The sequence below is a fragment of the Sorex araneus genome, chromosome 5 (assembly GCF_027595985.1).
Source record: "Sorex araneus isolate mSorAra2 chromosome 5, mSorAra2.pri, whole genome shotgun sequence".
Lineage (NCBI taxonomy): Eukaryota > Metazoa > Chordata > Mammalia > Eulipotyphla > Soricidae > Sorex > Sorex araneus.
Window position 1 is genome coordinate 12,098,462 of NC_073306.1, and position 13,839 is coordinate 12,112,300.

Consider the following 13,839-nt stretch of genomic DNA (forward strand, 5'->3'; position numbering starts at 1 on the left):
CACAGTGGGTAGGGCATTTGCCTTGCACACGGTTGACCTGGGTTCGATTCCTCCGTCCCTCTTAGAGAGCCTGACAAGCTACCAGAGTATCCCGCCCGCAAGGCAGAGACTGGCGAGCTACCCGTGGCGTATTCGATATGCCAAAAACAGTAACAACAAGTCTCACAATGGAAACATTACTGGTGCCTGCTCCAGCAAATCGATGAACAACAGGATGACAGTGCTACAGTGCTACATATATATAATATAAACATATTTATATAAAAATATAAAAACATATTTATAGATACATGTATATAGATATTTATATATAATACAATATATTTTATTATATTCTAGATATTAAATATTTATTATCTATTCATTATTAAATATTTGTTTAATATATTTACATATTAAAAATCGCTTGAGAAATTTTAATATTTACATATTAAAGATCGCTCGAGAAATTCGATGATCAACGGGATGATGATATTTGCATAGTCACTATGTTATATAATATATAATTTTATTATCTATTATATCTAATATAATATATACCTATATGTTGTATATAATTTTGGGTTTTGGGGGGCCACACCTGGTGATGCTCAGGGGTTACTCCTGACTCTGCACTTAGGAACTACTTTTGGTGGTACTCAAGAGACCATATCAGATGCTGGGGATGTAACCCAGGTTAGCCGTTTACAAGGCAGGTGCACTATCAGCTCTACTATCGCTCCAACATCAATCTCTCTCTCTTTCTCTCTTTCTCTCTTTCTCTATCTATCTATCTATCTATCTATCTATCTATCTATCTATCTATCAATCTACCTATCTATCTCCTTTCAGTTTGATCGAATAAGAAAAAAGGAAAGACTTCTGAAAACACAGCTATTTTTCCTTTTGATCTGGGGGAAGGGGAGAAACAGAGGTAACTTTGTGTGTGAAATGAGAGAGCCCTGGATTCTTTCCTATAAGCTGGGATTTCCTGTGACTGGAACTTCCATCCAAACTCTGTCTGATGTTGTCCCTCAGTGAAGCTCCTGGCAGGGTTTCTGGAATGGCAGAAGAGGTTATTACTTTTCTGAGCTATAAAAGATACTGAAGCTGGCAGCGACTGGGATCGGATAGGCTGGCTGGTGAAAAAGTAAGGGAAAGGGAATGAGCAGTTTACTTCTTTTGAGGGAAAACGGGGATTCAAAATTAAACCCAGGAATATCAGAGCTAGGAGGAGGGCTTGTGACTCCTGCTTCCCTCTCTCTCTCGTCGGTGTTAGGCGCTTATAAATCTAAATTCACATCTTAGATTACTGCCTTCTAGCAGTAGTAGTTAATATTTATATGATGCTTATTATGTGTCAAACACAGTTCTTAGCACTTAACAAGTATCAATTAACTTAATGCAAAAAAAAAAAAATCCCTGTGGAGTTGTTGAAGAGATAGTAGAGTGGGTAAGGAACTTCCCTTGCATGCAGCCGACCCTGGTTAGATCCCAACACCACCTGGTCCACCAAGCATCACCAGGTACAGCCCTGGAGGCCTCTCCCTTTTCTGTTTTGTTTTTTTTTTTTGCTTTTTGGGTCACAGCCAGCAATACTCAGGGGTTATTCCTGGCTCTGAACTCAGGAATTACTTCTGACAGTGCTAGGGGATCATATGGCATGCCAGAAATCGAACCCGGATCAACCATGTAAAGGCCTACCCCCTGTACTATCTCTCTAACTCCATACCCCCAATTTTATGGACCTCTATTTCTAAATATTTGAAATAATATAATATTTTTGAAATGTTAATTATATAATAATGACAATATTTTCATGGTTAAACTTGGGATTCAGTATGATAATGTATGAAGTCACTTCCCTTTCCTTTGTAAGTGTTCCTGAAGCAATCTTACTGTCTGAGAGAAGTGATCCAAGAAGCTTAATATAGTAGCACTGTCCTCCCATTGTTCATCGATTTGCTCGAGCGAGCACCAGTAACGTCTCCATTGTGAGACTTGTTGTTACTGTTTTTGGCATATCGAATACACCATGGGTAGCTTGCCAGGCTCTGCCATGCAGGCGGGATACTCTCCATAGCTTGCTGGACTCTCCGAGAAAGACGGAGGAATCGAACCGGGTTGGTCGCATGCAGGGCAACCGCCCTACCCACTGTGCTATGGTTCCAGTTTGCAAGAAGCTTAAGACATGCAAATGATTTAAATCCATCTATTGCCTCAAGAGCTTAAGCAATCTTCTTTGTTTAGACACTCAATTAAATTTCCTGCCATTATGCTTTCTTGGTTCTGTTCTCTTAGTTGTTGGTTACCTAAAAAATGCTTTGGAAAGGGCACGATTTGTGTCAGAGGCTTTGGTGGGAGGTTGAATAAGTGTGGTCTCCTCCCAGAGGATTCTGGGAGGGACCAAGAACTCACAGGGAAGAGTGGTGGGTGGGGAGATGGGACAAGAGGCCAGAAGGCCCAACTTCCAGGCCTGGGGAGAAAGGAGGCGAGGGCAGACAGGTCCTTGGCACTGGGTTCGACACAGGCCCCTGGGGCGTCACAGCTAAAACGCTAGTTGCATTCCCCTCCGCTGAGATAAGCTCATGTGGGAAGGAGAGGGCCATCATTTCATAGATGGAGAAACAGGCTTAGAAAAGCATCCGTTACTTTCTGCTGGAAACCAGCGACCGTCCAGCCCTCTGGGGCCTGCAACCCGGGTGTGATACTGATGTCTCCGAAAGCCCAGCTGAGGCCCTGACACCTTTGGTCAGCCTGTGGTGGGTGGACTTTCTGGCATTTTAATTATCTTCTCTCCCTGGGGAGCAGGAAAGAGTCCATTCCGGTCTCAAGAGCCTCTAGTCGCCTCTCTTAAGTATCAGGTGGACCCTGTCACACATCATCCCAACCCCTCGGGTCTACAGGAGGAAAAAGTTCTTCCCCTTCGTCTGCTTTGGAAAGAAGCACAGAAAACCACTGACACGGCAGAGTTCACAAACGCCGTGCTCGGAACACCTGTGCAGCGAGGCACAGAAGGAGAAAGAAAAAAAAAAAAAATCCCAGCTCAGAGTTTGGTTTCAGGGGAACCATTTACACAGTGATTTGCATTTTTTAAATGCTCAAGTTACTTGGTACAAATGAGTCTTAACTACAGACTCATTTTCAAATTTTACATAAATCCTGACTAGTTAAAAAATCATAAAAACCCTTAAAGAAGCAGTCGGGAGACTGTTCGGTGACGGCAGGAAATGAGCTGCATTGTGGAGGAACAGATGGTTTACATTATACAAACCCTTTAGGCTAAACTTGTTTAGGTCTGGCATATTGTAAATTATATTTTAGTAATGAAAGTGAAATGACCTCTGCTTGACCTCACGGGGGGGTTGTCTGTTTGAACCAATGTAGTGGAAAACTATGAAAGAAAATGAAGTCATAAAGTTTTGGCAGTTCAATTTTGGCTCATTTCAAGTGAAGGGGTTATAAATCTGTTTAGTTTTTGTTTGACAAGTATTTGTCATACGGGGATGTACAAAATGTAAGGAAGTGTAAAATACACAGGCGGCTCCGTGCCAAAGTAAACAAGTACAAAGAAAAGCTGGAATGAATAGGGTCCCAGGCTGCTATCTCTTTATCACTCCCTCCATTAGTTGAATGACAAGATGGGCTCCGTTTATTATATGCTGTAAGGCAATTAAGTACCTTAAAACTGAAACAGCCTTTCAGTTTAAATGTTAACATTTTTACTTCTCAAAGTAAACACACATCTGCCTCAGGGTGGTTTAAAAATGATATAACTTGGGGTGGAGGGGGGAGGAATCAGAGTTGATGTAGAAGTCGATACGTTCTAAAATCGGAGGGAGTTTCTTCCTTTAGCTGTTTTGGGAAAAGCAAGCTTGTGAGACTTCAAATGCACTCTTCCCAGAAGGAGACAGAAGGTTTCAGACCTGAGCTGTCGAGCCGTGAAGACTGTAGTACTGTCTCAAATGATGAGCGCCAGGCCAGGTGACGTGGCGTGATGGATACCTGGTGCAGATGCCTTAGCTGTAGATGCAATGACTCATGGGTAGAGCTTTTAAAAAAAAATTGTGTAGGAGGCAGGTGGAGACAGAAAAGAAATGCAGTGACTTCATCTCCTGCCTCCGGGAAGTCACACTTGGGGTTGTGAGGTGCTGGCTTAAGTGCTAAGCCAGCATGTCCTGCTCCGTTTATATTTGTGATGGCCACAGGAAGTGAGGTGATGGTTGTGGGATCACCACCAAGTTTTGTGGGCAGAATGGAATGCCCCCCACACAGTAGAGTAACGATGTACCGCTCACTTGGATAAGCTCTGGATCTAACTCACAGCAGAGACACAGATGAAAAGGAGAAGCATCTGAAGCAGGGGAGAGTTCAGGGCAGTTCTTGGGGCCAGGAGGAGGGTTCCAAAGCAAGGGCAGGAAAAGGTCCAGGTTGAAAGTCATACAACCAACGCCACACCCACAGATTCCTTTCCCAAGCCCTGTCCCTTTGATACGATCAGCCCAGGTCCCTCTGATACCATCTCTGTGGCTGCAAAACATTTGTGGATTCCATGCTGTGGACTGTCCTTAGGCGTTTCAGAGGAACAACGGGCAGACCCTGACTCTATTAATATAGAATGTATTTATGGGTCCTAGCAGGAAAGTACCAGGTCCTGTTTTATTAAGTACAATTTTCCCTGACAGCTGTACTCCTTAGGGAATGACTTGTTCTCTGAACCTCAAACACAGCACAGACTCCATCAGACCAGGCCTAGGAGCCCCTGTCCCCGAGTTTCTAATTCTAGGGGCGGGACTCTGCATTGCTGACAAGTTCCCGCAGGGTAATGATGCTTCTGAAAGGGATGCCCTTTGGGGAGCACGGGGATGAGCTAAGATGGCTCTCTGGGTCAGACAACCACAGGACGTCCTCACTGAGTGCCACAGAGTCTCGGAAACGGAGACTTTTGGCAAAGGGACTTGAGCAAAGCCAAGCTCTTTCTTTCATCAGGTTGTTTCATTCAGCCTTGGCTGGGGGGTTTCTTTCTTAATTGGCAGCACCACGATTTGCAATATAGTTCATGATCGGTTCATGCATCCATCCACCACGGTCTCAGGTCCTCTGTCCACTCCTCTGCGCCCTGCCCTTGGTAAGCTTGGTTCCTTAGATCCGTTCTCAGGTTCCGTGCCTTTGGGCATTGTTGTCCTATGTTTTGTGACAGCCCACACAGGAGAGAGGTCATTCTGTACCTGTCCTTCTTCTGACTTCACTCAACATGATACCCTTTAATTCTATTCATGTGGCTACACACTCCATAATTTTGTCTTTTCTTTCTTTTTTTTTCTCTTTTTGGGTCACACCAGGCGATGCACAATGGGTTACGCCTGGCTCATGCACTCAGGAATTACTTCTGGCGGTGCTCGGGGGACCATATGGGATGCTGGGAATCGAACCCAGGCCGGCCACGTGCAAGGCAAACGTCCTACCTGCTGTGCTATCGCTCTAGCCCAATTTTGAATTTTCTTATGGATGCAAAGTATACCATTGTGCACACACACCCCACAGCTCCTTTACCCAGCCATCTGTGGACGCTCAGGTTGTTTCCAGATCTTGTGATCTGTGAGTACTCAGACTAAGGACTAAGTTCACTAGAAGGATGAACTTCTTTCATCCTCCTAATACCCATGAGACTGATCACTCTCGACTAACCTCCTTTTACAGATGAACAATCCAAGGAGCAGACCAGTTCCTTGACCTCATAGCCCGTCGATTACAAATCCAGGTTCCCGAGTCTCTCTTCCAAATGACAATTTCCGCACTCCCCTGCCATCTTCCTAAGTGCTCCGCACCCTCACCAGAATCCTGTAAAATTTTTACCACCATCTCCCCATTTCACGGGCCAAGAAATTAAGGCATTCACCGATCCATCCTGTGGCTTGCATCAAGTAACACAGCTGTTAAGTGGACAATGTCGATTCGGAGGCAGCTCTGTCTGACCGCAAAGCTGGGATATTTGGGAGGAAGAGGAGATTATTTTTACTGTGTCCATGAAGGGCTCCATGCCATTCCGATGCTTAAGCGTGGAACACTGTGGCCTATTTGCTCATGGAACTAGTCTCCACCTTCCCCTGGCTGAGCCGTAGTTGCCTGAGACAAACAATACCCACTCAGAAGCAGCTGCTATGCAAGCTGGCCACCAGCGCCTGGAGAACAGATGATGTGAAGCTCCTGTGTATCTGGACCTGGGGCCCACAGCCATTCACTTGACTACAAAGCCTCCGCTCTTTCCTCCCTGCCTTTCTGGCACATCGTCTTGGTTCTTAGGCTAACAGCGTTGGAACGGTGGAGTAATAGACTGCACTCAGAGATGGAGCTGACGGCGTTTTAAAAGCTGAGAGGCCAACGCCTTTTATGGTGTAGGTGATGGACGTTGTCCAAGACAGCAGTCTGGTTCTGGAGGGTGCGCGTGTCCACCCACCCAACACCTACGTCCACGGTGAGTTTGGCTGCCCCTCTCTGGAAGTGAGGGGATTGCAGAGTCTCTTTGTTTTTTTTCTTTTTCTTTTTTGGGTCACACCTGGCGATGCACAGGGGTGACTCCTGGCTCTGCACTCAGGAATTACTCCTGGCGGTGCTCAGGGGACCACATGGGATGCTGGGGATCGAACCCGGGTCGGCCGCGTGCAAGGCAAACGCCCTACCCGCTGTGCTATTGCACCAGCCCCTGCAGAATCTCTTTCTAAGAGCCATTTTGAGCATCTGGGGGTGCTCGGGGTTGGTCTTGCGTTCAGTAACTTAGTCAAGTCAATGGGAAGCTTCCTCACTTGGCTGGTAATACGTAGAACCTCAGTTTTTCTTACCTCCTCAGTCATACCCAAAGTAGTATTTACTACCTAGGGATATTAGAAAATGTTCTACTGCGCTTAAGCCTGTCTTAGCTTATTTGTAAGGCCCATGTGTGATATATGTTCACGGATAACCCTCTCCCCAGGAAGGAAAGCTTCTACATAGGGTTAAGCTGAGGCTCCGACCTCAGGCTTCTATTTGGACAGACTCACTCTTCACTCTCCAACCTTGCCCCTCCAACTACAGCACGTGCCAACAGTGTGAGACAGCGAAATTCACGCCCACTGTATGGGTCCAGGGAAACCTGCAACATGCGACATGCCGAGTGCTACCTCTCTGATGTTCACTGTCATTCCCTTGCTTTCTTCTCACCCTCATTCATAGTGAGGGGCAGCCTACGGCTTCTTCCTCACCCCACATTATCTTCTGCACAACGTTTGAAGATAATGTGCTGGGAAGGTTGATGGTTTGCTCATGTACTCTCACAAAAGCAACAGTGACAAACAGCTCTTGAGTGCTTGTGAGAAAGTGCCAGCCACGTTCTCTCCAAGGGGCACATCTCTCTTCAGAGCGACTTTTATCCTTCTGAGAAATAAAGATGCAGACAGCTTACTTGCTCAAGCTCTCAAGGACAATAAATGGAAACAGCCAAGATCAGCAAGCATCTTCCTCTCTCCCACTCTGTCTCTCAATCCTTGTCTTTGAAGTATATCACACCATTCCCCCACCTCAGACATCGACTCAGGAAAAAAAAAATGTGGCTGGAAAGTTAAGCCAGGCCCAGACAGATCATATGGGCTCTTGAGGGCTGGGCTGAAGAATTTCATACTCCGAGATGGATCCTTCCAGATGGGAGAGTCAGCATGTTCCATGGGAGCAACAGTGATGCCAGAGGATGAAATCAATGCAAACGAAGAGGGAAGGAGGAGCTGACGCATATTAGATGATGCGCCCCTCGGGAAATTAAAAGAGTTAGCACGGGGCACGGGCTGGGGGTGGGGGTGGGGGGAAAGATGTACACGGAGGAGGAAAGCCTTTGAAAATATTAGCCAAGAAAATGAAAGCTGGTAAGAAAGAACAGGGGAGGGAGACCTGGAGCAGGTCACCGGGAGTCTGTGACAGTGACCTAGAGAGCTCAGGCATGTGACACTGAGGCCATGTCCAAGAATGGTGAGCTCAGGCGCCTGCGGAAGCCATGGCTTTCAGACCCAAGGGGACAAGTTACCGAGGACACGTCTGCACCAGGCGTGATGACCCGGGGACAGGACAGGGGCTTCCAAGAAGCAGCTAGGCCAGAGCAAGTCTCTTCCAGAGAGGGAAGAAGCATTTTGCTGGCGAAGGGGAAGAGGCTCTGAGGAGAGAATCCAGTGTGAGCGCATTTCGTGATTCCGGCAGCTGGGGAGGCAAAGGAGCAAGGCGTGTGTGGAAGTGAAGAGACAGAGAGGCTGGCTGGGGGGTGAGGCTCACGGAAAGCCGGGCAAACCCCATGGGCCCAAGATGTTCGTTTTATGAGCCAGGAGCCGCTGGAGTTTGGCCCACAGGTGTAGTCAAACCATGAAGCTCCCTTATGTATTATTATTATTATTATTATTATTATTATTATTATTATTATTATTATTTTTGCTTTTTGGGTCACACCCGGCATTGCACAGGGGTTACTCCTGGTTCTACACTCAGGAATTACTCCTGGTAGTGCTCAGGGGACCCTATGGGATGTTGGGAATCGAACCCGGGTTGGCCGCGTGCAAGGCAAACGCCCTCCCCACTGTGCTATCGCTCCAGCCCCCTGAAGCTCCCTTATTGTCAACTCTTCCCCCCTTCCCTGCTCGATGCCCGAAGGCCAAAGGGCCTGTGCTGTCTGACCGGCTCTGACCCCCTCTTACACCCCCACCCCCAAAGCCCACGATTTTTCCCTCCCGGAAGAGTCTGTTCTGTTCTGTAAGACATGGACCAGATTAGGGGACACGCGAAGCTTCATTTTCCCACGTTTCTTTTACAAACACCCCCTTCTCGGATTGTCAGATTGATCACACCACGTCATGGGGAAAAGGTCCCTTAAGTTCCCTGCCCGGCTGGAGTCCTCGGCAGAAGATCTCAGAGGGAGAAACGCGCGCAGATGACTTCATCCGGCCACGTGGCTCAGCATCCGCAGCCAGACCGAAGAAGAAAATCAACAACGGGCCAGCGACAGGAGTGCCGTCCCGTTTTCTCTGCGGAGCTGTGGAAGCTGAGAGAGCCATGTGAGGGGCTGAGAGAGGCCACAAAGCCAGGGAGGAGGGGACTGGGTGGTTTGGGGGGTTGGGGGGCCGGTCCCACTTCCCACACATGGTTCAAGGCCCCCAGCCCGCCTCTTTCTCATCAGAAGGAAACCCCGGCCGCCGAGAGAGTTTCAACTTTGAAAACACCATCGCTTCTAGGGGACCTAGGGCAGGCCCGCCCGCGTCTGTGGCGCTTACTGTCCTGACTGAAAGGGCCCCCCTCCCCCCATCCCCACGGGGGCCTCTCCTCCAGGATCAAACACTTGGTGGGGGGGGGGGGGCGGGATTGGAGGAGCTCAGCAAGTGGAGAGAGATGGAGCTGATACCCGGAACCCAGAGGGCACATTCCTTTGGCCCAGTAAGAACCCAAGAGCCTCTTGACATTTGAACTGGCCAGGCCGAGCGGCTTCCGTCCTTCATTCCTTTCTCTCCTGGCCCCCCCAAGCTAACCCTCGCCCCCCCCCCGCCCCCCGGCCCTGCACACTGGTTAGTTCTCAAGACTTTTCTCTCTTGTTTCCTTTCAGGGGTCCCTTCCTCTTCAGGTTTAGAGGTACAGGACCTTATTCTCCGTGGCCTTTCCAAGTTGTTTTAAAGACCCGGTGTGTAGGCTGGAGTGTTTTCTGGAAGATCTACGGAGCCCTTTGTGCTTTTTCCAGGAAAGGCACTCGGGAAGAACCAAAACAAACAGCTGAAGCAGGGCGAGGCGGGGGGAGCCAAGGCTCTCAGGAGAGGCAGGGGGGAGAAGTTAGCATTTGTTCCTGGTGTTTTCTTTCCCCTTCTCAAAGCCGTCCACGGAGTCAGGCCTTGTCTCAGCAGGAGGTGGGGGTGGGGGGAGGGTGGGTGGGCGTTGGGAGGGTCACCATTGCTCTTGAGCTGTTTAAGGCGCAGATTGAAGCTTTGCCTTGGAGAGATCGTGGCACTGGGATGTTTGGCAAGACACGCTTCCCAGCTGATTTGGGAACATTGACTGAGAATGATGTTTGGGAAAACTGATGGCAGGATAGTTAGTATGTGTCTCTCACCGGGATGGACAGAGGCTGCTGCTAGGCCGGCCAAAGGTCGCAGGTACCGGGCAGACTGGGCCTGCTACAGAAGGGCTTGCCATAAGCCAGGGTGACGGCTGCCCTTAGTGTTGGGCCAAACTGACCAGTGGGGCTCTGTGGAGGGGGTTGTTCAACCTCGTCCGCTCCTTCCCAGCGAGGGTTTGTACATGGAAAAAGTCATCCCGAGGTCAGGCAAGCACTGGGTCTGAAAATTATTTTTTTACTTTGGGGGTGGGGGCCCACCCAGCAAAGCTCAGGACGAACCTGTTCCTGGCTCTTGACCCCAGGCATCCCTTCTGGTGAGGCCCAAGGGACCATATGGGGTACCGAGGACCGAGCCTGGGGTCGGCTGCGTGCAAGCACACGTGCCCTGCCCGCTATATCATCACCTGCGCCCCAAGAGCTGAAGATTCTGAACTCCCTCCTCCCTGACCCCAGTTTGCTCTCACTCAGTAACTAACCGTGAGCTTGGGCGACCAACTCACTCCTGGGGTGGGGGTGAGTGGGAGGAACTGACCAGTGATGGCCACCCCAGCTCTTCTCTTCCATCACAGGAAGAGCCTCCAGCACGGCATCCTCGGAAGGACGAGTAGGGAGAGGCCTCTAAAGTCCCAGGGCTTGGACGAAGGGAGACGTTACTGAGACCACTCGAGAAATTCGACAATCAACGGGATGATGATGATGATGATGATGATGATGATGATGATGATGATGAAGAACAGGAGTGAGGGAAATGCGCCAACACGTGACATAGGTGACATAGGTGTCCCATGGGACAGACTGTACCGACACAAAGGGTCATCCCTGCCCAAATCTCAGATCAGGTTTTTGTCTGGTGCCGGCTGACAGCAAGAACTGCAAATCACAGCACGGCTCCGAGTGCAGGAAGGTCAGGCCGGCTCCTGCTAGAGCCGACAATTCATACCCACCTCCCCCAAGCTCGCTGCCCCTCCCTGCGCAGAGCTCTCCGGATTCTTCATCTGCAGAGAGCAGCAGCAAGAAACTCGGACCCCTCAGTGTCAGGCCGGGGGCATCGACCTTCACTCAAAACGGAACTGAAGGGCTGGCTGAGGCCGACAGAACCATTTTCTCCCGTGGAAATGGCTGGCCCCGAGGTTCTTACCACAGCCAGGGGTACACAGAACTGTATACCCTGTACACAGAACTGTACACAGAACTTCGAGCATGGTTCTCACAGAACCGAGCTAAATGCGGATATCTGAGGTGCTTAGAAGGTTAGGGAGATGTTAATCAATACAAACCCCCTCTTTTTTTTTTTTTGCTTTTTTGCATCATACCCGGCGATGCACAGGGGTTACTCCTGGCTCTGCACTCAGGAATTACTCCTGGCGGTGCTCAGGGGACCACATGGGATGCTGGGAATTGAACCTAGGTCGGCCGCATGCAAGGCAAATGCCCTACCCGCTGTGCTATCGCTCCAGCCCCAAAACCCCTATTTTTTTTTTTTTTGGCCTATACAAAATGTGGTGTTCCACAACCCCTGTCAAGACCCTCCACCTCCACCTTGTCTAGGCTCCTTTGTGATTCCCAAGGATTTCAGGGCGTCTAAGGTTTGATTTTGGTTTTGGGGTCATCCCAGTGGTGTTCAGGCTGACTCCGGGCTCTGTGCTCAGATGCCCATGTGCAGAGCCGAGTTCCAAAGGGACCAAACCCAGGCCTCTGGGGCCTTACACATTGTTCATGTGTAACAAACTTTCGTGAGTACATGTCAGCCATACAATATTCCAGTACCCATCCCTCCACCAGTGCCGATTCTCCACCACCCGTGTCCCCAGTATCCTTCCTGCCACCCCTTCTCTTCCTATCCCTGGCGTCTGTGGCAGGCACGTTCCCTCTTTCTCTCTCTCCTTTTTCAGGTGTTATGGTTTGCAATTCCTGTTGGATTTTTTAATGATGGAGAAATCTCACTTAAGCAGATGATTTTGCTTGAGATAGAATATTTTATTTTTATTTGTTACTATTTTAAAATGATGCAGTCACTGTTATTTTTGGGGACCACATCCAGCACCAGTCTCTTGGTTTACTCCTGGCTCTATGCTCAGGGATCACTCTTGGCTCATGAGATCATTTGGGGGTGCTGGAGATCAAATCCGGGTCAGTCTCAAGCAAGGCGAGTGCCCAGGTCCCTTACCCATTAGATTATCACTCTGGCCCTGAGACAGAATATTTTTAGATGAATTTTTTACTCCTAAACCACCCTAATAAATATGACTTTACAATAAACAATAACTTAAGTCTCTTTAAATTAAAAAAAAAAACAACCTACTAGCAAAGCAAAATAAAGTCAAAGAGGACTTTGTTACGGTCCTCTGCTTACCAGGTAAAAGAACGAGTGAGTCTGAGTATAAAGACAACTTTTTCCTAAAATCACCTTAAAGTGATTTTTTTAGGTCCTAAGTTTTTTAGATAGGACTCCTCTTAGGAGGGTCAAAAGAAAAAGATGGCCACTTGCCCCGAGAGAAGGCAAATACCTGTAGAACAATTCCACGAATGCTCCCGTTGGAGCAGAAAGCAAAAGCAGCCTTTTGATTGCAGGCGCCCTAAATGACTCCAGGGAACACTCTCGCCCCAGAGGCCCGGGACGGCGGTGCTGAGTCGCAGAGAGAAAGGCCCTGTTGTCTTTGAGATCTAAGCCGTGGTGTCTGTGCTTCACGGAAGGGAAGGGCCAGCGACCCTGGGGTCTTTGCCAGGACCTTGAGCAAACTGCATGTTGAAAGACGGGGAGGAAAAGCAAGAAGGAGGCGGCGGCTCTAGTGCCGAGGGAGACTGCGAAGGTGGAATCATAAAACAGCCTTCTAAAAAGTGCAGGCTGGTGGCACTTCTTTGAAACAAGCCATGACTGCAGTGTCTTGCTACTGCCTGCCAGATCCACAAAATAGCCTCACAAAGCCAAACGGGGGCCAGAGAGATAGTACAATGATTAGGGCGCTTGCCTTGCATGTGGCTGACCTGGGCTCACTCCCTGACACCATGTGGGGTCCCCCAAGCACCGCCAGGAGGGATCCCTGAGCACAGACTCAGGAGCAGGCCCAGAGTATAGCCAGGGATGGCTCCAAACACAATAGTAAAATAAGGGCCATGAAATGTCTTAACAAACCCTGCTTGTTGAGACCTTAGACAAGATTAGACATAGAAAAAAAAATTAAATAGAGAGAGGAACTCCCAACATAAGAGTTGAAATGTACATTATGGTAGTCATAAGAATACTCATGATGCCCTAAAAGGAGTTCGGGGCACTAAAGTTAGTGAACAAAACTGAATTTCTCTGTCTGACTCCCCATGTGTGCGTCTGTCCATCTTGCAGAAAGAGAGAGGAGTGTACAAATTTTCCTTCTTTGTTTTCTGTTTTGTTTTTGGGCTGCACCCAGCTGTGCTCAGGGACAATTCCTTACTCTGAGCTCAGAGGACCATATGCTTTTTTTTTTTTTTAAGGTCACACCTGGCAATGCTCAGGGGTTACTCCTGGCTCTGCACTCAGGAATCACCCCTGGAGGTGCTCAGGGGACCCTATGGGATGCTGGGAATCGAACCCGGGTCAGTTGCGTGCAAGGCAAATGCCCTACCTGCTGTGCTATTGCTCTAGCTCCATCAGAGGACCATATGTGGAGCTGGGAATTAAACTGGCATCAGCCGTCTATGAGGTGACCACCATACCCTTAGCCTCTGTGGTTCCCGAAATTTCCTCCTTTGAAATGGTAAAGCAGAACTCCCAC

At 48.8% G+C, this 13,839-nt stretch overlaps 1 protein-coding gene across 1 annotated transcript in view; it reads right to left on the reverse strand.

The window, feature by feature from the left end:
- The window catches only part of ROR1 (receptor tyrosine kinase like orphan receptor 1), a 402,488-nt gene that overhangs the window by 9,113 nt on the left and 379,536 nt on the right, over nucleotides 1-13,839 (reverse strand). The gene's annotated exons all lie outside the window — the stretch shown is intronic.